The sequence below is a fragment of the Drosophila subobscura genome, chromosome J (assembly GCF_008121235.1).
Source record: "Drosophila subobscura isolate 14011-0131.10 chromosome J, UCBerk_Dsub_1.0, whole genome shotgun sequence".
Classification (NCBI taxonomy): domain Eukaryota; kingdom Metazoa; phylum Arthropoda; class Insecta; order Diptera; family Drosophilidae; genus Drosophila; species Drosophila subobscura.
In genome coordinates, this window is record NC_048532.1 from 21,446,257 (window position 1) to 21,467,323 (window position 21,067).

The 21,067-nt window shown below is 45.7% G+C and overlaps 1 long non-coding RNA gene across 1 annotated transcript; it reads left to right on the plus strand.

Annotated features, from left to right (window-relative positions):
- Positions 1-4,668: 4,668 nt before the first annotated feature.
- Positions 4,669-20,107, plus strand: LOC117893670. Its single transcript, XR_004648811.1, has 4 exons — positions 4,669-5,130; positions 5,187-5,353; positions 9,437-10,113; positions 20,048-20,107. It is a non-coding gene; the product is annotated as an uncharacterized LOC117893670 (long non-coding RNA).
- Positions 20,108-21,067: the final 960 nt, after the last annotated feature.

A 21,067-nucleotide genomic window follows, 5' to 3' on the forward strand; every position in this document is an offset into this window, starting at 1 on the left:
GGAACTGTTCTGTTCCGTCCGTTCTGTTCTGTGCTGTTGCCCCAACCCCAAACCACGGATCATTATGAGACGATGCTGGCTGCAGCATGGACTTTTGTCGGCTGCTCCTGCCGCCTCTCTGGCTATTTTATGCGCCGAGTGGAAAATGACAACATTAATTTCGGGCTTTGTCCTGTGCGAATCGCTGGCTGGGCCACATTTTAAATTAACCCGAAACATGTTTAGGGGTTTTCCGCACAATTGCCCCATCGTTGCACTGTGGCAAAAGGGATTCATTCTACTTTACTTATGCTGCATCACGGATAGCAGCAGCATCGAATGCGTATTTTGCCTTTTGGGGGTGCAATGTAATTGAAAAGTCAGGAACAATAAAACGTTTTTAATGCCATGCGAGAATAGACAGTGCTTAGGGGCAGCAGGCCTGCATCACTTTATAATTTATTGGGTAGCCCATACATATTTTTAATATATTTTGTTTGACAGTAAAAATGTAATTAAATTGGGTAAAAGAAGTTGTCCTGAATTAGGAGTCTGGTTTTGTTTGATTGAAAAATCTGCAGAAACTGTGGACATGGCCATCAGCTTGAGACCTTGATGAAGAATCGATAGAGATATTTAAAAATAAAGTGTTAAAGATAGTGCTAAAATAATGCCTTATGTTGGTCAGATTTTAGACATCCAAATTATGTACATTATTCCAACTGAAAGCATAACTTTCCCTAGCATTAGTCTGATAATTTCAGAGAGTTATTTCATACCGAATTACCATTTGCAGATAGTTATCTGGTAGATATTTCATCTGCTATCAGTACGAGTAATAACGGTCTATGTTCAGTACAGTTCAGTTATTTGTTTTTGTTTTTTTGTTCCAAGCGAAACAGAGGGACTTGTCGCGCTTCCATTTGACAAGACCACATTTGTGTTGTGGGCGTGTGTAACGAATCCGGGACGGTACTGTAACATGAACAGGTCTATTGGGGGCTTGAGGACGCACACGTAGAACATTATTCGGCTACAAAATGGCCAAAACAACAAACCGCTATAATTTACCATATTTTATGGCTGCGCTGTGGCAATAAAATCGCCAACAAGCTCTATAACTCATTCTAGAGCGCTGGCTGCCTGGCTCTCTGGCTCTCTGGCTGGCGCTGCAGGGCGGCCGCGGTAGTTGCCTCCGCCGCCGCTGGTTACACCCGGGTGTACGTATACGTACGTGGACCTTGCAACTTCCGCGGTTGTGCAACCCACTCACACACACACCCACACACTCACGCACATGGACACAAGTCCCGTGTATGTGTGGTTGGCTTTTAAACGGCTGAATGCTCCTGGTGATGAAGCTGCAGCTGGAGAGCTGGAGAGCTGCAGCCGGATCCGAGCTTTGGTGCCCGCAGCTCTAATTTGTACCTCCAATAGCCGCCCCTATCGTAAGTATTTTCGAAATTTATCTATGCAGAAATGTGCATTGATGGCCAACATGTTTATTGCTTGGCTGTCGTCGTTTTGCAGTTGCATTGTCGGTGGTTGCCGGTCGGTGGCTGGTGGCTGGTGGCTGGGGCGCCGCCAGGCACAAATTCAAAGCCCCGAAAAGTGGAATACAAAACTGAACAATTTGCAGGGCAGTCCCAGAGGAAAATGCATTTAATTATTATATTTAAATTGAGTTGTTCCATGGCAAGGACACTATTGTCTGCCCTGCCCCCCCTGCCTTTGTTGGCTATAAATAGTTGGCTCCGGGAGTTATTTGTGTGTAAAAATAAAATTAAAATTGGTTTGTGGCTTCTGCCCAAAAGGACGCGCGTGTCGCCGTTTTCTGAATAGTAAAATAAATAAAAAATCGCCACTGATCGAACCCGAGAGTCGGGAGTATTCAGGGTCTGTACATGGGTTAGCTTTAGGCTCCAGAGCAGCAGCAGCAGCAGCAGCAGCTGCTACCGGTGCTGACCACAAAACAGTCTAGACAAAAAAGTGTATCCTGGCAGGAAGAGCGGGTCGCCGGACTGGGTTGGGCTGCCTCGTGCGTGCAGTACCTGTGCCGGCATCATCAGCGATATTCAAGCAATGAAGGATCCCATTGGGGGCTTGATGTACGAATAATTTAAATATTTAATTAACACATTCCGACGGCCAGGAGCAGGCTGGGGATCGCTAAAGCCAGTGGCTTCGCGCGTGTGTGTACAATTAATGCAGGAATAGGCGCAATTAAGTTTGTCGCAGTGGCAGGCACTGTGGACTGTGGACTGGGGGCAGGGATTGTGGCCAGCGCGCTTATCTCGTGATTCCGATCGAGCTTCAACCTCGGCGAAGGAGGTCGGTCTGTCGGTTTGTCGGTCTGTCTGTCGCTTGCTGCTGGGCCTGACAACGCACTTGCTTCCAAGGCTCTCGCTCTCTGGTCGGACCTGGTCGGCAATGGCCAAAGATTTATCTGCATCCGGTGTCCAGTTACCGTACCCATGCCCGTACCCTTGCCCGGGCCATGCCACTTGCACGGCCATTCAGTTTGAATGATGCGCATCTTAGGCATTTTGGAAGTAAATTTGTGTGCAAATGGGCTTTTTATTTGGCTCATGTTTCTTCCAGCGATGGCTGTCTTTTCAGCAAGACACTGCTGCCTGGCCACAGGCCGTGTACCTGGTTTTAGCCAAGATCTGGCTCTCATATTCTGCCATGAACAGTCGCCAGAGAATTCGCCATCATGGGATCATCATGAGATGATAGGCAAGGGTAAGCTACAACCCAGTGTTCGAGGAGCCTGCCTCAATCTACACAAAACTATCATTGACTGAGCGGATTATTGGCTACATTTGTGATATTGGAATTGAGTATCTCATAATCAATTATTTAAATACATTTAGAGTTTAGTTTGTGTGTTCTATGGACAATATGCGAGCTTGGGGGAAATACCATGAACACTTCTAGAGATAATGCTGGGATATGGTTGTCTGCCATTCAAGATATCTCTTAGAGAAGGGTCAGTATAGACAGTCGCTCAAGAAGAACATTTGAAATAAGAGATATTTAATACAAGTTCCGAGAAAAACCAATTTAAAGTATCAAAAACCCTGCTTATCCACTCATAAAGAATAAATATAATATTTATAGAGTCTAGATAGATTCGTTTTGTCCTGATTTGATAAATATATTGCTGTAAATTGTGAATTTCTACTGGTATAAAAGGCTTCGTCACTTACCCAAATACCGTTTAATGGCCACTAGCATCAAACTGAAAAGATAATGGGAAATACAATATTATTATAATCATTCAGTATAAAATTTGGAATTATTTGCTAGATAATACTACTATTTATTAATGCAGAAGAGTTGCAGTTAAAGCAAAAAGATATCTTAGATCTAAAAGAATTAATTCCAATTAAATTCCAATGATTTGCATTAGAGTTATAGATAGAAATACATATGAATGAATGATTATTCCACTCGAAATTCCAAAGCACTGCGGCTCCCTGCTTTTATAGCTAAGTAGGACTAGCCAGGATTACTGTTCTGGCTAAGCACTTTTAGTCGATAACTATTTTTGGTGACTAACAAATAGAAAAAAGAGTGAAAAAAGAAAAAGAATGGGCATGCAGAAAGGACAACAGTCGAAAGTTGAGACCAGAAAAGTCATTTGCTGACTCGTTCGACAAGATGTTTGTTCGGTTCGGTGAAATAAAGTACACACTGTCTGGCAGGACAGCACAGGACGAGCGGCAGCAGGAGCTGTGGGTGCCATCGAGCGCACTCGGGGACATTTGGGATAACATGCGAACACGGCATATTTGCTGAGGATACAAAACGCCAAACGCTGTCGTCTTTCCGACCGACCACTCAGCCAGCCACTAGGTAATGAATGGATGCGCCATGCATGACATGGATGCAATTTTCGACAGAGAGTAGCGCAGGATAGGCTGGCGAGGCTGGCCCCTTTTGAGGCCTCTGCCTGATTATCTCGTGTTCTGTGCACTCCACCTTCCCCTCCGACCCGCGTCTAACATGCATAAACCTCACCACCCCCCTCAGCCGCCACAGTCCGTACTTTTGTGTGTGCACGGGGAGGCGGCTGCTGCCGCTGCTGGCTTGTTTTCGGATCGGTTTTGGGGGCCACGTTGGCATTATTTAAGCACTCGATATCGATGTGCAGCTCCTTTAATCAGTGCAGCTTCGTCCTGTCAACGTTATGCACAAATTGTATAGCAAGTTTTAGCAAAGCAGCTGCCAAGGGGGTGCTCCTGTTGCGAAGTTTTATAAATATTTTGCCAAGGATCATATGGTAACGTTCCACATTTAGTTCAAAGGATGTGAGTGCACCAACTCACACGGGGTGGCAGGGGGATAGAGGCTATTTCGGGATCTATGTATGTACATGTACTAATTAAAACCTTGCCCAAGTCTATGAGCAAAAGTTTTAACCCAAAAACACCAAAGACTTCCCACCAGTGGAAGCATGGGCCACGAGGCCATCCATTCCGTTGCATCAAGGGGGCGGAGCATTTCCCCTCTGCGCCTGGAAAGAGTAGTGCGAACCGTGAGTGCCTTGGCCTGTCTGTCCCTTTCGCACGCGGCAGGAGAAACCTGTTTCCACTGCCCATGCGCCCCGTGGGCCATGGCCATGCCATGCCATGCCAACCCCCGCTCAGTTTTGCAACCGACCGACTGTTGTGGCAGCCAGCACTCTAAGTGCGGCACAGCGAGCGAGCGCGAACATGCAACACGACTAGTATGCTCTCGAGCTCGGTAATGCGCACATCATGGACGAGAGTGGGCGCGCAAGGCACAGGCAAAGGCACAGGCACAGGCAAAGGCAGCAGGCGACAGGCGACCGACCCCAGTCGGCGGGCGGGCGCACGGAACAGGTTGCCTGGCGGCAGGGTGGGATGGATGTGGTGCCGTCTTCAACTTCGTCTTCGTCTTCGATTGTGGACTGACAACAGGAGGAAGTGATAGATATCGTATGTAGCATGCGAATCGAAAAGTGCGTGCCCCTGATTGGGCCAAGGCCCCAAGGCCCTCAGGTCTCTGCCATTAGGTTCTCGACATGTTTACCTACCAGCGACTGACGGCTTCAAGCATTCACCTTTGTCCAAGCCACTGCCCGTTGCCCGCTGCTGCCCGCTGCTGCCACAAAGTGCCAAAGTACTACGCAACAAAACCTATTTGAGTGTTAAAGTTTACTGTCACGTGCTTTTCAGCGTCCCAGCGGCGGTGCTGTGGCATAACGCTTCGACCTCCCTCGTGTACGAGTATGTGGAAGCATTACAAGTGACCCGTCAGCATGGACTTTGCACCCCGGCCACCCCGCACCCAGCACAACTGCCACGAAGAAGACTGTTTACAGTCGCGTCTTGAATATTGTCAGGTAAATAATTGTGTTGCCCATGGCCAAGAACTTTGAGTGACGGGAACATACATTTATAATGCTAATTAAGGCATAGCAAAAGTAACTAGGAACCGATTGGGCACTTAGATTTACAAATTGCAAAAAATATATTTTTGGTAAGCGAGAGGAAAGTGTACAAAAAATATGTTGCACTTGCATTTATTTTATATTGATACTAAAATATTTTTTTTTTAATAATTATTTTGATATTTTAATTAAATATTTTCATATTTTTCTAAACTGAATTTCTTTTATTTCGTTTCAATATTTAATTTTATTTTTAATATTAAAGTAAATTCTATTTAGAATGAAATTTTCTCTGAGTGCACTCAAAAATCCAACCTAATTTTGATGCAAATGTAACATTTCAAAGGATTTAGTAACCTACTCTACAATTGACAAGAATTTATAATACAATAATCAATGTTTAATACATGTTCTTGCTCGACTTTGAATTTAAGCTCCAAATTCTCACCGCTTTCTCGAGTTCTCAGCTTGAATATATTTCAGCCCCACTTTTCTCCCGAAATAAATAAAAATCTGCGTTGCTCTGCGCTTTACAGTCAGAACTTAACGAGTAAACACAAGCATTCTGCCGCTATTGAATTGATTTGAAGTATAACAAAGAAGTGAGGCAGTTCCATTCAATGGGTTTTTGCAAAGACCTTCTCCAGCTCCCAAGAGTTTTCTCCTGTTAATGTTATGATGGAAGACCATGCTAGTATCGTCGCGTCGCGTGTCTGGGACCATAAACAGAAATTGTTTCGCAAAACGCCTCCGTCGCTTTTGCAAAAATAAAGCAACAGCAAAGAAAAGAAAAAAGAAGCAAGCAACAAAAAATTATCATGAGCTAAATAATCATATTCATAAATGTACTTTTTTCATTTTTTTTTACTTGCCGCCGCCTCTCGGCCACCCTTAGTCTAGGCAGTTATTCATCAGCGCATCAAACTCGACTCGTACTCGACTCCGTACTAAATATAAGAAAGAGTTCGTTCGTGGCGTCGATGATACAACCGATAAGGGACCAATTTTTGCAATTGCGGCGCTGGAATTTTTAATTAGTTCGAGAAAGCCGCAGCCGGCGAGGAAGCGGCAACTCACTCACCGTCTTGTTATGGTCAGAATGAAAAGGCAGAGAAGTAGAAGTCGAGAACGAAATAATATCTTTTGAAGCGCACACGTAAGCTACAAATTAGCATACACTGTTGCCACAGTACTCCACGAAGTTGCCCATAAAATGTATTAAGTTAAAGTATGTGTTAAGTGCACACCACACACACACACTACACACACCACAGGTCGCATGAATGTCGATAAAACCTGCCAATATTTGCCATTTCTTAAGCTCTTTTCCTCTTGCCACTGTGCATGGATATTTGTTGTCTAAATAAGACATAATTTCTATTTGTTTTTCTATTGCGAATAGTCAGGGCATAAGGCGTGTTCGATTGCATTGTTTTAGCGCTAGTCAACGGCTGGGTAGGCAGTCCTGTCTGCGGTTAAGAAAAATTGGCGGCAGCGGCCGACGAAGTATGGAATAATTAAAAACAATTCAATTCGCAATTTGCACCATAATAAAAATAAATTACATATTCATTTATGCTGAATATAACCGCTAAACTGCAACTGCAACACCGCAGATCTCTGCGACGGCAGAGGCCTGGGCCTCGGCCTGGCCACATGCAACCACCGACCGACCGGCCGGATTGCAACCAAGTGCAGTGGTGCAAGAAGTTGGACCTACATGAAGGGTCATTGCCTGCTTTTGGGTGTGGGAACTGCCATACTCGTATATTACATAGTCGATTGATTGTTTTTCCTTGGAAACATCAGCAAGAACAACTAATTGAAATGGGCTCCTCCCTTTGAACCTTTCTAATTCTAGAAAATAAATCCAATTTCCCGCAGCCAAGTTGATTTTGGGTCAGTTTTTGCGTATCTTAAATATGCGAAATATGAATATTCCAACTCAAATCAGAGGCGCCGCCCCAGTCTGTTAACATGCAACACACTCGGAGGTTTCGTGTTCAGCTGAAATAGAATTTTCCATCCATCCTTTTCTAACACATCGTACTGTGATGTGCTGTGAAGTTTTATTTTTCCAGCAACAATACATTCAGCGCAATGCATTTTTATGAACAGCGGCACGCACTTGCTCATTTCTTTTAAACAAACCTGATTAAGAGTGTAAATTATTGCGAAAGCTTGCAAATTTGTACATGAACATATTTATCAAAAAAAATTAAAAACTTTCAAACCCTTCTCACAATTAAAGCAGTAAGGAAAAACTAGTCTAACATTGATTCCCGTAATGGGGAAATTATACTATTTAAATTGGAAAAATGGGAGTGTGTTTGCACCTTTAAATATTGCTTGTACTTCGATGAGTCTCTCGTCTCTTACAAAAGCATACAATTTTAATTAAAACCGACCAGCAGTGTCACTCACTGACAAAACCGACAAAACAAAAAAAAAGGAAAGGAAAGATCAGCTGAGAAACAGGTTTATTTTGTTTCTCTCTTTTTGAAGGAACGAACCTCATTCACGGGAGCGTCCCCTACACTGTTGTTTTAAGTGTTCGTGACAGCGATTAAGCTGCTCATTCGGTTGGCACGCTTTTTGTGGCTGCCACAGCCACATCAGAGCCCCCTACTGTTATTATAAAATACCAGACTCCAATTGCAGGAAGTGCATTTTTTTTCTAGCCAAATTCCTATTTAATGTCTATATTATCATCCTTTACACGAATACCCACACAATTTGTATACAAAATATGAAACATAGCAACGCTGAAAAGTTAGAGAAGGGCTTAGGTTTGTACTGCCTAATTTTCTGCCCCAAATGCAGCATGTGCTGTAGTCGGCTATTTGCCAGAATTAAATTCAATAACCTCTCATGTCCTGCTGCTGGTCAGGTGGAGGGGAAGGGACCGCAAAGTTCGTCTGGCGTAGGCGGATGAAGAATATTGAATTTTATAAAATGTGAAAAAAATGTGATTCTGCTTTCATGTGACTGTTGGTTTATCGGAGGTGGCAACACTCCACTCCAGTCGCCCCCTTTTTACATTGTGTACTGTCGTCCATGAAGTGCAACCTTTTATTTAAATGTTAACAATAAAAATGAATTTGCATTTATCGATTTCCCCTTTTGAGGCTGTCGCCGAAGAGGAAAACAAAATTAAAAGAGGTCATATCCAATATTCGCGTCGCGAAAGAGTAAATCCCAATGAAAATTGGCTAGACTTCTGCTTGAAAATAAAGTGAATCCACAGGATTGATCTTTGTGTGGGTTTGGTGCTATAAATAATAATAGAAAATCATTCGTAAGACTATTTCTCTTACAGCCAGTGTTTCCGCTATATCTGCACAATTTTTATGTATTTTTTAACTTAAACATTTGGCAATTTATGAACCGTTTAATGTTTATATCAAGCGAGAATACACATAACTTTGACCATTTAATGAGCCTGTTCTACACACTAATATACGAGTAGTTGGCATTTCAAATTCAAGATACCTGAACTACAAAGGGGCACATGCCCCAAACATAGACACGGCCACAGACAATAATAAAGAGCGGAGAGCTCTATGTGTGTCTGTATGTATTGTACATAGATTGTACATATAGCAACGTAACCGTTTGTTAAGCCTTTGTCTAGCAGCCATTTTAAGGGCTATAAAAAACTCGAAAAGTTGTAGGAACAATGTAGACAGCGTGTTTTCATTTTATGCGAATTAAGCTGCCACTTGAACAACTTACTTTTGCCTCCACCAGCGAGACTCTAGACTGGACTGGACCGCCGGGACCGGGAAACTGACGACGACACTGACACGGCAACAGTCCAAGGATCGCACACACACAAGGGGCATACTCGGGGGCATGTGTGGACACTAGAGATGGGCCAGGGAACGTTCAGATTTTATATGAATATATTAATAATATTTTCCCCTATATTTATCAAATAATAATGTAATTTACACGCATAAAAGTTGACCTAACAGAATGTCAATTATAATATAAATCCTTGTAGAATTGACAATTATTGTAGTATACTTTTAGGATGCTTTAAGGACACGAACCGCTTGCATTTGCTACAGGGCATCAAAGAGGACATCGCCGACAGCCCACAAGGGATACAGTTGTTAACGTATACAAGGGGTAGGCGTCGACGACGACGACGACGACGCAAACACAAACATGGCAACCGAGCAACGGGAAGGGTTCGCCTACTCCGCCTCCGCCTCCGCTCGACTGCAGTTGAAGGAAAAGCAAGGAAAGGAGCACTTTATGTGCATATAATATCTGAATGTTCGCCGCACCACATACGACCCAGAGGCAGAGCCATAGCCATGGCCATAGAGCCAGAGCCAGACACATGTATACGTAGGACACAGTGTCATCCAAGTTGCGGGGAATTGTTAATATTGTCTGTGCGCCTGTAAGCAGCATTTACATGCTGGCCGACACCACGTACTACTAGGACGTCGAAGTCCTGGCTGATAGAAGAGCTCTCATGTGTGGCCTCTGGAAGCCTTCACTGACGGCACAGCACAGCACGGCACTCGGCTTTAAGTAGGCGCACTCTCAGGCAACAGACTTTGTTTTAACAACAAAAAAAAGAAGATAAATCTACAGACATGCATATATTTCGCAGATGCTGAATCAACTTATGAAGCTGGCCGGCGCTTTCATTAGATGCAACAAAAAGGATGAATCTAGTGCAGAACTTTGCCTGGGTGAGTGCTTTCATGTGCATACATTTCTCCCACATAAGAACACACAATACACATGCAAATGCATGTGTGTGCCATTGTGTGGTGTAATTAACAAACACTGAACACAACTACTGAAAGGGTTACTCTGGTTTTGGGTTAGAAACTTGCTAGAGACTCCCTTTAACTCCCTTTAAATCCCAGCTTAAAGTGTTATCCCTGCTAGGGGTTTGGGCTCTCAATAATCGATTGGATTCGCTGCTGAAACATCTTAGGTATAAAAAATAATGATGCGAAAGTAAATGAGAAGAGCTCTATTGAATTCAAACTGGCATGGGATGCATGTGAAATGATACGCACATACCCAAACGGAGTACATATGTACTCTGTGGCTGACGTATTCGCACATGTGTGCTGGCTGGCTCCTGCTCCTGTAAGCAACGAACACACATGGCTAGCGAGCACTCATTTGCCGCCTACTGTCGCTACACACTGCCGGGAGTCATTCGTCAGTCAATCCGTCGTCGTTCGGCATCCTCTCCAGCGACCCGGGTGCCGCCATCCGTGCTCCATCCGGGCGGCGTAACCAGCGCACATTCGTCAGAATTTGCATTTCAATTCGAATGTCAGGATGACGGAGCGTCGAATTTGGGTGGCAGAGTGTGTGTGGCATCGGAATGAAAATAAATCACGCTGCTTTACCGCATAGGCAACTTGGGGCATGGAGTGGAGCGAGTGGGGGAGCAACGCAGACGCACCACAAGGGGGCGAAACAGAGCCACCATTAAGCCAAAACAGTGCCTGGGGGCGGGCCACGGGCTAGAGGGAGTGCTGCACTCCCCTCCCCCACCCATTCGAACTCATTTATTCGCATTTTTTGCCAAGAATGAATGTGGAAACTTTTTTCGCCATCATTTTGAGTGATGTCAATTAGATTGATTTGATCAGCGAAAATATGTGATTTATCAGACAGCAACAGTGGCTGGGCGGCACCAAGGATACAGGATACAGGCACCAGGCACCAGGACATTCATCGCTCCATCTCCATTGCTCCCTGAAGCTGAATTTAGGATGCGTATCCGTATACGTATGAATATCTAATGTGGCATACACGTCCCCGTACGCAATCAGCCTCGTCAGACTTTGCTCGTTCATTCATTCGTTCGTTCGTCTATGTATTGGATGTATGTTTGTATGTACATATGTACTCCATCAATCAGTCATCTAACTATTTGCAAAGTCTTAGTCAATTTGATGGCTTTAGGAGTAGAACAAAGCATCGAACTTTAAGGGCAGGACACTGCAGAAATGCTGGAAAAAGTTGAATGACAATTTAATTCAGTTAAATCAACGAAAGTTCACTCTCAACTTATAACTTTCCGCTCTAAACATCTAAGAAGAGCTGCCAATATCTTTCGACAATCGAAATGTGTTGATGTTTGACCGATTAAACACCAGAAAATCTCACAATTAGCTAAACAAGCGAAACTATTTGCACAGAAAACAAACCGCACACCCCCCAAAATGTGAGCAGTAATAACTTATGTCTGCTTAGTCCTCCTCCTGCTCCTCGTAGTTTAGCTATCGTATTAAGGGATATTTGATTAACCGCTCTCTGCGTGGCATTGTTTGTGGGCATATAATGAATAAGGGGCTATATCCCTGCCCCTGCCACACACGTTACTTGCTACGCCTACAATATTAATAAAGCATTCGGCGAAGAGGAGGTGGCGTGGCAGCACCACTTGCGGGTGCCACAGAAAGCAAATAAAATAAATCAAATCGGAAAATGGAAATGGGGAATGGGGAATGGGCATGGGCATGGTAGGAAAAAGAAAATCCCAGAGTCTGAATCAAGGCAAGTGTGTAATAGGGGGTGGGGGCCGCTGCCAACGAAAACAAAAGGGGAGCCCCCCGTGTTTGGCAACCAAAATTTATGCGCGCGCTCTTTTGCCCAGGCCGCTCCCACGCAATGTTACCCCAAATGTTGGTCCGAAGGGGTGGGGGTAGGAGGATGGGGAAAGGACGGAGGACGCAGGACGCAGGACGCTGGTTCTGTGGTTGCGGGTTGGTCCTGTTCCTCGGGGGTGGCTACATGTGTCAATAACTCATTTTCAAATGGAAATAACATCAAATAAAATTCGCGCTACCCTGCCCCCCGACTGCCACCTCCATGTGTGTCAATCCATTCTGTTGTCGTTGGTCGTGGTTGGGCAATGGCTGGCCCCTGTGACTGATGAAATATCGTGACAAGCAGTATAAAAGCTATTAAAGTCGAGTGTAGATGGCGCTACTTGAATTTGTCAAAATGTCTTTTTACGCGCTTGAGGCGCAGCAGGCACAGACAGCGAGACAGTCAGACCCATAGCCAAAACAGAAAATACAATACACGCCTAGACCCAAGCCCAAACCCAGAGCCAGAGAGAGAGTCGTTTCTACAGGTTCGTGTGACCCCCCCAACCCCAATCCCCATAAGTCATAGGAACGGGTGAAACTTTGATTGATGTCGATGTGTCACGCAGGCGCGCATGTGGCTAATGGGCGGTTGCCGTTGCTGCCATTGTGGCACTCCAATGTTCGATGTTTCAAGGTGGGGGGAATCATTTGAATGATGTTGCCAATTGGGCGCAGTTTGAACTTTTGGGAGAACTCTGGCAGGACCTATCTAAACGAATTCTAGAGCAAAAACTGGCTCAAGTTCCAGCTCCACTTTATGCGGACATAACAAGTTCGTTTTGGCAGCAATGGCGAGGGGGGAAGATCACCCGTGAAGTACGAGTAATGTCCCGCTGTTGTTCAAGAGGCGTCTGTCCACAAATAAACGGCGCCCTGACCGATGCGCGCGCCCCAAATGCATCAAAGTAACGAGCTCAAGCTGCGCGCCACATCCAGCCACCAGCCACCAGCCTCCCTCCATCTCGCCTGGAGATGTCCCCTCTGCCAGTCGTATGGTGGGGAGACTGGCGCCCACAGTTGTGATATATGAAATTAACTTAATAAAGCAATGAAATATCGCCCGTGAATGAAACGCGATTCCAAGAGGCCGAATGCGAATGCGAATTGCGAGTCGATCAGCAGGCGCTTTGTGCCTTGCTGCGACTGCATAAAGGCACTTTAGGGGCCATCGCAGCTAACGCCGGGATGTGCAACGCCCTGTGCAACACCTCAGGTGTCTGTTGGGCTTCTTTTTTGTTTGCTTTTGTATCAGCCAGAGTATCCGGTGACTAATTGCCCTTTTGGCTGTGCGCTTTTAAATTGGAGCTGATGGGAGCACATAAAAAAAGACACTACAGAAATAATCAGACATTATTGGAGCATAAAAAACTTATGGGAATTAGTGCTGTCTTTCATGCCTATAATTCAGCTTCAGTAGAGTTTCTTTGGCTGATTTTTAGGAGATATTTCGCACCACTCTAATGCCAGATTCCCCTTTGAAACTTCAGCTGTCGAATTGCATTCTCAATGGAATTAAAAGTGGGGATGGAGGAGCGGTGGGTACTGGTCATCACGGTGTGGGTGGCCAAAGGCTTCTTCCTTCTATGGCATTGTGTGGCGCCCATTGTTCGTGGCGCTGCCATTGTCTGGAGTAAATTAAGCAAAACTTTGCATGGGTGGCTGGCCCCCATGCATAGTTTTGCACCCAAGCAAGTCAATTCATTCAGGAGTGTGTGGCATGTGGCATCTCCCACCTTATCTGCATGTGTCCTGCCAGGCTGAAGACTCCTTCCACTTTGCTCTCTCTCTCTCTCTCTCTCTGCTGGTCTTAACTTTTCACTCTAAGCCCGCCGCCAGCGAGCATCACGCAATAAATTACGTTAAAGACGCCAGACCCAGACCCAAGGCCCGAAAATTTGCATTCCACACACCACACCATGCCACACCATACCATGCCACCCCTTCGAGAGCGGCACACGCATCATCATAATTAATAAGAGACAATTTGACAATGGCCCTTTAGCGTTAACAGCGATATCATTTTCAACTGTACAAACTGAGCGGCGATGTGAGCATCCACACAACACACTACACACACAGCACACACACACACAGAGACAAGTCAGAGTTACACCCCCTTTGCCATTTTGCGCCAAATTAAATTCAACCTCAATTGAGGGGTTAATTTCTATCACCACGCAAACAAAACAAAAACGAAACGCCCAGCCCAGCCCAGCCCAGGCCAGACCAGACGTACGTGGTGGGGTGGCTGCGACTGGGGGGGCGAGCGAGTGCGGATCCGGATCCGGATGCGACCATCAAGAGGGGTGAAATATCTACCAAGAGAGAGAGAGAGGGTGGAGTGGGAGAGGTGTGGGAGCGTGGGTGTCGCAACCATTATCTGCATCGAGTTCCACATAGAAAATCATTACGCCATTCGCACCATGAGACGTATTCAATTTGAGTGTCGTTGAGCTCTTTATTACGTTAGTGTGAAAGTCGCGTGCACCAAAAACCCCCAATAGCCGCCCGGCGGCATACACCGAAGGGCATCCCCTGGTGCTCTGGCCTGGCCTGGCCTCAGCCTGGACCCGGGTAAGCTTCCCCCCCAGCGCATTCATTCACGGTGCGTAAGTCACAGCAAAGCAGCAGCCAGAGCAGCGGCAGCAGCAGCAGCGGCAGGAGGAAGTGGGTAGTGGCTGTGGAAGTGGAAGTAAATTGAAAGCATGCTGCGAAGCGGTCTCAACCCTAACCCTTCAATTGGTAGCGTCAGTGGCAGCGGCAGCCACGAAATCCATTAGCAGGCAGCGTGCGGCGAACGGCAAAAGGCAAAGGCAAAGGGACTACAGAAGGCTACAGGCTACAGGCTACGGGCTACAGGCTAGAGGAACGAACGGTGACCATGAGGCTTTTATGCAGAAAGCGTACTGCTCCGTTTTCGGTTAACCATGGGCATGCCCCGGCACTACTCAATCTCAACGAGACTCATAAACATATGCGCCTCACGTCGTTTGGCGCAAATTTAATGTGGCCGATGGTAGACGCAGACGACGACGACGACGACGACACCCCCCGACCCGTGGCACGCCCCATCCGACAGACGGTTAGCTAGCTGTTCTTTGATGAGGTTACTGACTTTGGCGAATTAACTCCCACTGCCACCACCACCCACTCCTGCACAGGACGAACGGCTCGGGTTGGGTTGGTGTTGGTGTTGGTGTTTGGGTCGCTGGCGAACCGGAAACCACTGCATTTTGTTGGCCCGAAAACCGGGGTGGCACGCTTCAACGCCTCAGAAAATCTCTTGGGACATTTTAGAAATACAATGCAGCATTTAGATAAACAGAAACTTTAGAGCTCTTACGACTTTCGACCCTTAATAAGTGTGCGCACACCAAGGGACACAGGAGCTGGAAATCAATCCTTTTACGTGGAGATATTTTTAGAGTTTATAATTTGGTTCCGAAGACTGGTTGTCTATGCATATTTCTATTGGTTTTCTAGCCTATTGGTTTAAGATTTTTCATGTATTAATTAACTACTAATTTATTTAGCATTCATCTTCTTTCTCCTGTCTTGCCGCACTTTAGTGCAAATTACTTGACCAAAGTGTTCCCCTAAATCAGCTTATTAAATGCATAAAACACACCCAAATATTGATAACTAAATTGATTGGAGGGGAAACATATGCGCTAAAGATTGATACACTTTTGGCTCAAATCAAACAATCGAATGGAATGAAAATAATCCGACACATCAAAGCCCAATCCAATTGGAAAGGTTGCTGGCTGGCACTGTGCCTGGGCCTGCCATAAATTTTATTTATTTATGTATGTTCCGTTTTGTTTTGTGCTTTCGCTTATGCCGAATATCAGACCAAAATCGACCATGAATATCAATGGGGGAATTCAGTTCAGTTCAGTTCAGTTCAGTGTGGTGTGTGCCGTCGCCGTCGCTGCTGCTGCTGCTGCTGCTGCCATCGGCACGCGCCCAGCTTCATCCGATACTGGGGGCTTAGTGCCTTGTGCTTGTGCCTCTGTGCCACTCGGTGGCCGTGGCAAGTGGGTATTGATATTGTTTTTATCAGCGTCTACGGACCTTCCTTCGATTTCTTGTCCAGACGAGGGACAAGGACTGAGACCGGGACCGGGACCGGGACAGGACCTGGCCGCGGGCCTTAAGCACTTGTGCTCCTGATGCGTATTTAATTTTATTTTATTTGGGATTTTACTTTGCTTTACTGCCGGGAATGCCAAGGGAAGTAAATCACGGCAGTGGCCCTTCCTCCCGCCGCCGCCGTCGGTGTGGCTTGAACGGTAGCAAAGTGGCACTTTTGGGGTTGCTATCCATTTACTATGGATTGCCCCTGGCCGATACTGATGGACTATGACTAGGACTCGAGGACATAGCAAAAAAAAAGAAGAAACATACGAGGGGCGTCCGTGTGGCGCATATGTGTGCATTTTTCCAGCTTACACTTGTCCCACGGATAGAAGATAGCGACAAGGAAAAACTGATTGCTCTTCCTGTGCCGAGTGTTGAGTGTTGATTGTTCGGCATTGGCTATATATAGCAACGGAGATTGATAGGAGAGGAGAGCATTAACAGCATCATCAACAGCAGCAGCAACTTCTTTCGTATTAAATTCATGAAAGTTAAGTGCTTTGTAATTGATCTTATAAAATATTTATGACAGACAGGCCCCGGGCCCCGGGCCCCGGTCCCCGCCGGTTACCTGCCGTTCTGTGCATTCCGATTCCAAATGATTCCCGCACTCGTACCTTTTTCCACTGATGGGGCCAAAGTTAGATTTTCCACCTAATTGACATTAATTATTTAAAAGGACGTCATGCGAATCTTTCGACCAAAGTGTTTCTGCTGCCTGCCCTTGCCCCTGTCCCTGCCCTACCATGCCCTGCCCCTCTGCGGTGAAGTAAAGTGTTGGGCCTCTGGCTACCAGTCGCTCAATTTAAAGTAATCCCCGTAACGAGAATGTGCCAAGAGATTCCCGGCAGTGTTTGTTGTCTGCCCCTTGGCTTGGCCCCTCTTGACCGCCCCCTGGCCAGACGGTACTCAGGACGTTGACTTGACGTACTTGACCAGACGTCCAGGACCAGCACAAAAACACCCAAAGCCAAGGCCCAAAACTGATAATGATGCTGTTGGCGACTTTGTGTTTACTTATGCCCAGTGGCCTTCAGCAGAGTCAGCGTCAGCCTGCCCTGCCGAGTGCCCTGCCCCTGGCTTTGATGTTTCCCTGGAATGATGAATTATATTTGACAACTATGGGCTTTGGGCTCACTCTCGACGCAGCCTGCTCTACTCTTGCACAAAGACACGCACCCATGCACCCATTCTCGTTCCTTTTCCCGTTCCCATGCTTTCCTCATATGTTACGTTGGCAGGGCAAGAGCAGTACTTGGGATATGTTTATTTTACTGTCAAAACATTAAAGTAAACTCTCGGTGCAGTGAAGCACCCCAAAACAGGGTTGATTCTTATCGAGGGGCGGTGTCGACAGCCGAGCACCGTGTGCTCCGTCAACTTGCCACTTGGAGTGTGCGCGAGGCGAGGGTGGAATTATTGAAATATACATCTGCAGCACGGTGTCACGTGGTGGTCTACTGCCTTTACCTTCAAAGCACAGCAGCCACAGCTCGCCCCAGCAGCAGCAGCAGACAAGTGTAGGTACATTTGCATATGTTGACGGCATATTCTAACAGATCCTGCCGGGATTTCCTGCTTAACGTGGCACAGGCACCAGTACCACCCTTGGTCTGCACCACACACGAGTCCTTCTCGGGTCACATGCCTTTTTGACAACTCATAACAATCACTCATCATAAACAAAGTCCGGCGCAAGCCTCAAGCTGCCTCCTGGACAGACTAGAGCCACAGCTGATGATGGGCGCTCCCGCTTGGGAGTTGCTTTTATGGCTAGAAAAAAATTAATAGACCACTCAGGCATGGCCTGGACTGGCAGGTGAATAACTCACTCTGGGTTTTACATAGTTTCTGATTTAATGTCTGAACCAATTAGTTAATTATCGAGCTCCAGCTGGGATAATTATCGCCTTATCCTTTGATTCCTGCTGCTACCAGCAGAAGGGTCTCTGGGTCTCTGGGCTTGGGTCCGTCTTGAAGCCAAACGTCTTGCGGTCAATTAAAACAATCCACAAAATAATTGCCAAGAAATTTATTCGCTTCATTAACTTGTTAAAGGACGTCGGACACGAAAGTTAAGCACAAAGTCAGCCGCATCAATTCAGCCAGAAAATTAAGTGAAATAATTAAATCTCAATCGGGATCTATTAGATTTGTGTTGATGTTGATGCTGGCTTTGCCTTTGGCTTTGGTCCATGGCCCTTGTCAGTGCCCGAGTGAGCAGAGGGATGAACACAGATAAATTTTGGCAGGACGGCAGCTAATCTCCCACCGACTGGCCCAGCAAGGGGTTAACGAGCGCCGGCATACGACGATGGGGTTGGAAAATGTGTTTTATATTCGAAAATGCAACAATCGCAAGGCAAGGCGATGCTGGAGGGGTGTGGGCACTAGACACAGACACTGACACCAACCATTTATCACCCACGCAGCATCTTTCATAATCAGACCAAGCGACCGACCGACCGGCAGTAGGCAAAAATGCAAATGACTCAGCCCCAGTGTCGGTTGGGAGCTGCATAAAGGACGACCAGCGCGGCTTTTAATTTACAGCGTCCTCCGAGCCGGCACCGGCACATGCACCACTCACATCGATCGGGGGTCCACCAATACCAAATGGGATCTGGCCAGGGCGAGGGCCAGGGCCAGGGCCAACCGAGACATGGGGCAAGAGAGCCGCCATGCCGCCATCGCGCGGTTTTGCCTTCTCTTCTTCCACAATGATGCCAGACAAAAGGTCGACACGTTCCCATTCCGAGCGGCTTAATTAATTTATGCACTCATGGTCGGTCGCAATGCATCGCGTAGGAACATTGACTCTGAGACTCGGGACGGGACTCGGCACTCGGGACTCTGGACTGCGCAGGAGGGATGCGAATGGGAATGGAAATGGAAGTGGGAATGGGGGATACGGATGGATCGAGACTGCCAGTTTAGTTCGACTTAAGCTATAGGTGGACATCATTTCTTGGCTCTTCTTGAAAACCCGCCTAATTTTAAAATTAATGAGCGGCATCTTGATGGCCGATGGAAGCGATAAGCCCCATGATTTTGACTGTCACACACACACAGCTACAGATGGAGGCTTCTCCCTCCGCCCTTACCCTTGATCACAGCTTAAGTAAATCACGTGTTTATTGGCACTTCACTTACGACACCGTCGCATCGTCCCCAAAGTACGAGAATAAGGAAAGAAAACGAAAACTAAAATGGCATCACTCTATAGTGGACCTCTATAGTGCCCTTCCGACTGCGCTGGACTGCCCCGGACTGATCGAGTGAGTGGGAACGGGGGGAACCAACTGAGCAACGTCATTAATTAGCTGGGAGAGCTGAAGTGTGGGGACCGTATGGTATGGTATGGAACCGACGTGTTTATTTGGTTTGTGTGCCCGTTCAACATCTCCAATGCATTTGGGGCCTTCATTTAGGAGTTCTTTTGTTTTGAAATGTATGCCGCAACGCACCGCATCGTACAGGCATGTCCGTGAAAATCGTGCCACGCCACAGTCGACCAAGTTCGATGCGAGCACAAATCTGTCACAACATGTAGAAAATCCTATCAGACAAGGTCCATCAGAAATGGCATAAGAGATAATATGGTAAATGGAACTTTCCAAGGATCATCACACATAATTAGTAGTTAAATTTTAATTAAATTTCCAAAAGGAATAGCCTTAGGTTTCCCCCTCAAAGCCCTGTATTCCGAAAGATCATTTGCATGGCAGATATTCTCATTAAAAGCCTGTATTTCAGTGTTACCTATATTTCGTTCCTCGACTGTATTCATCTGACTGTGTCATTTATTTTGTTTGACCGGAAACTCTTTATCTTACGGTTAATCTTCTTGATATTTCAGATGTGGAAAAGCCAAAAGGCCGATGCGTTCTTAATTCCAACATTAAGACAAAAATGGAAAGAAACAAAAAATGCTTGGCTTTGGTATGAAATTGATTCATTCATTTTCAATCCATTGAGTCAGATTCTTATCCGATGGATGAGTCGGAGCCGGTCCAGCTCACAGCCAGCTTCAGCACTTTCAATAGTATGCATCCAACATCCAACAGGTAGTCAAAGCAGACAGACTGTCTCCACTGGCCTCGGCAGACGATATGTCTTCTCGTGTGCGAGAAGTAGGAGTAGGAGGGAGTACTTTTGTAAGTATATTTTCGACAAGAAACTTGCAGCGCTGAAAAAGTGCAACTTAAAGGCGAGTTTTTGTCAGCTTAAATGCAATTTGGATAATTTTTTGATTGAATACGTTGACTATTTCAGATTGCCAACTGAATTGCAATAAAGGAATGTTCTGGGGTCGATATGGTTTGAGTATGAATATGAAATTACTTTGTTCTTAGCAGATCACTAATTCGCTTTTTAATTGCAGAATATTTGTAACTTTTCAAACACAGGAGATGGATAGATGGATCGATCGAGAATAAACCCTAATAAGACAATAATAGTTTAAGATACACAGTAGAATTTGTAGTACATTTATATATAAGACAAAGACAATCGCCAATATTGTTTATGAAGATGTACATATAGTTATTTCCATGTACCCAAGTATGTACAGAACGAAGTGTGAATGCTCTGAACTCTACTAAATGAAGTCTCTACATTTGGGTGTATATATCTTTGGTTTTTGCTGCATCAAATAGCAGGGACAAACGATCAACAATGTATGCAATGTCCATAAATATGTCTATACTGTTTAAGTTAACCTGACATGGAATCTCTTAATGTTTACTATTTACATGCTATTAGTTGTAAGTTATTAAACTTGCCAATTTTCCTTTTCTACTGAGGGGCTGGCTTCTTTTTGATATTCCAATTTTCAGACTGTTGAGTCAGGAACCAGCTGAGTGTCCATACATAGAAC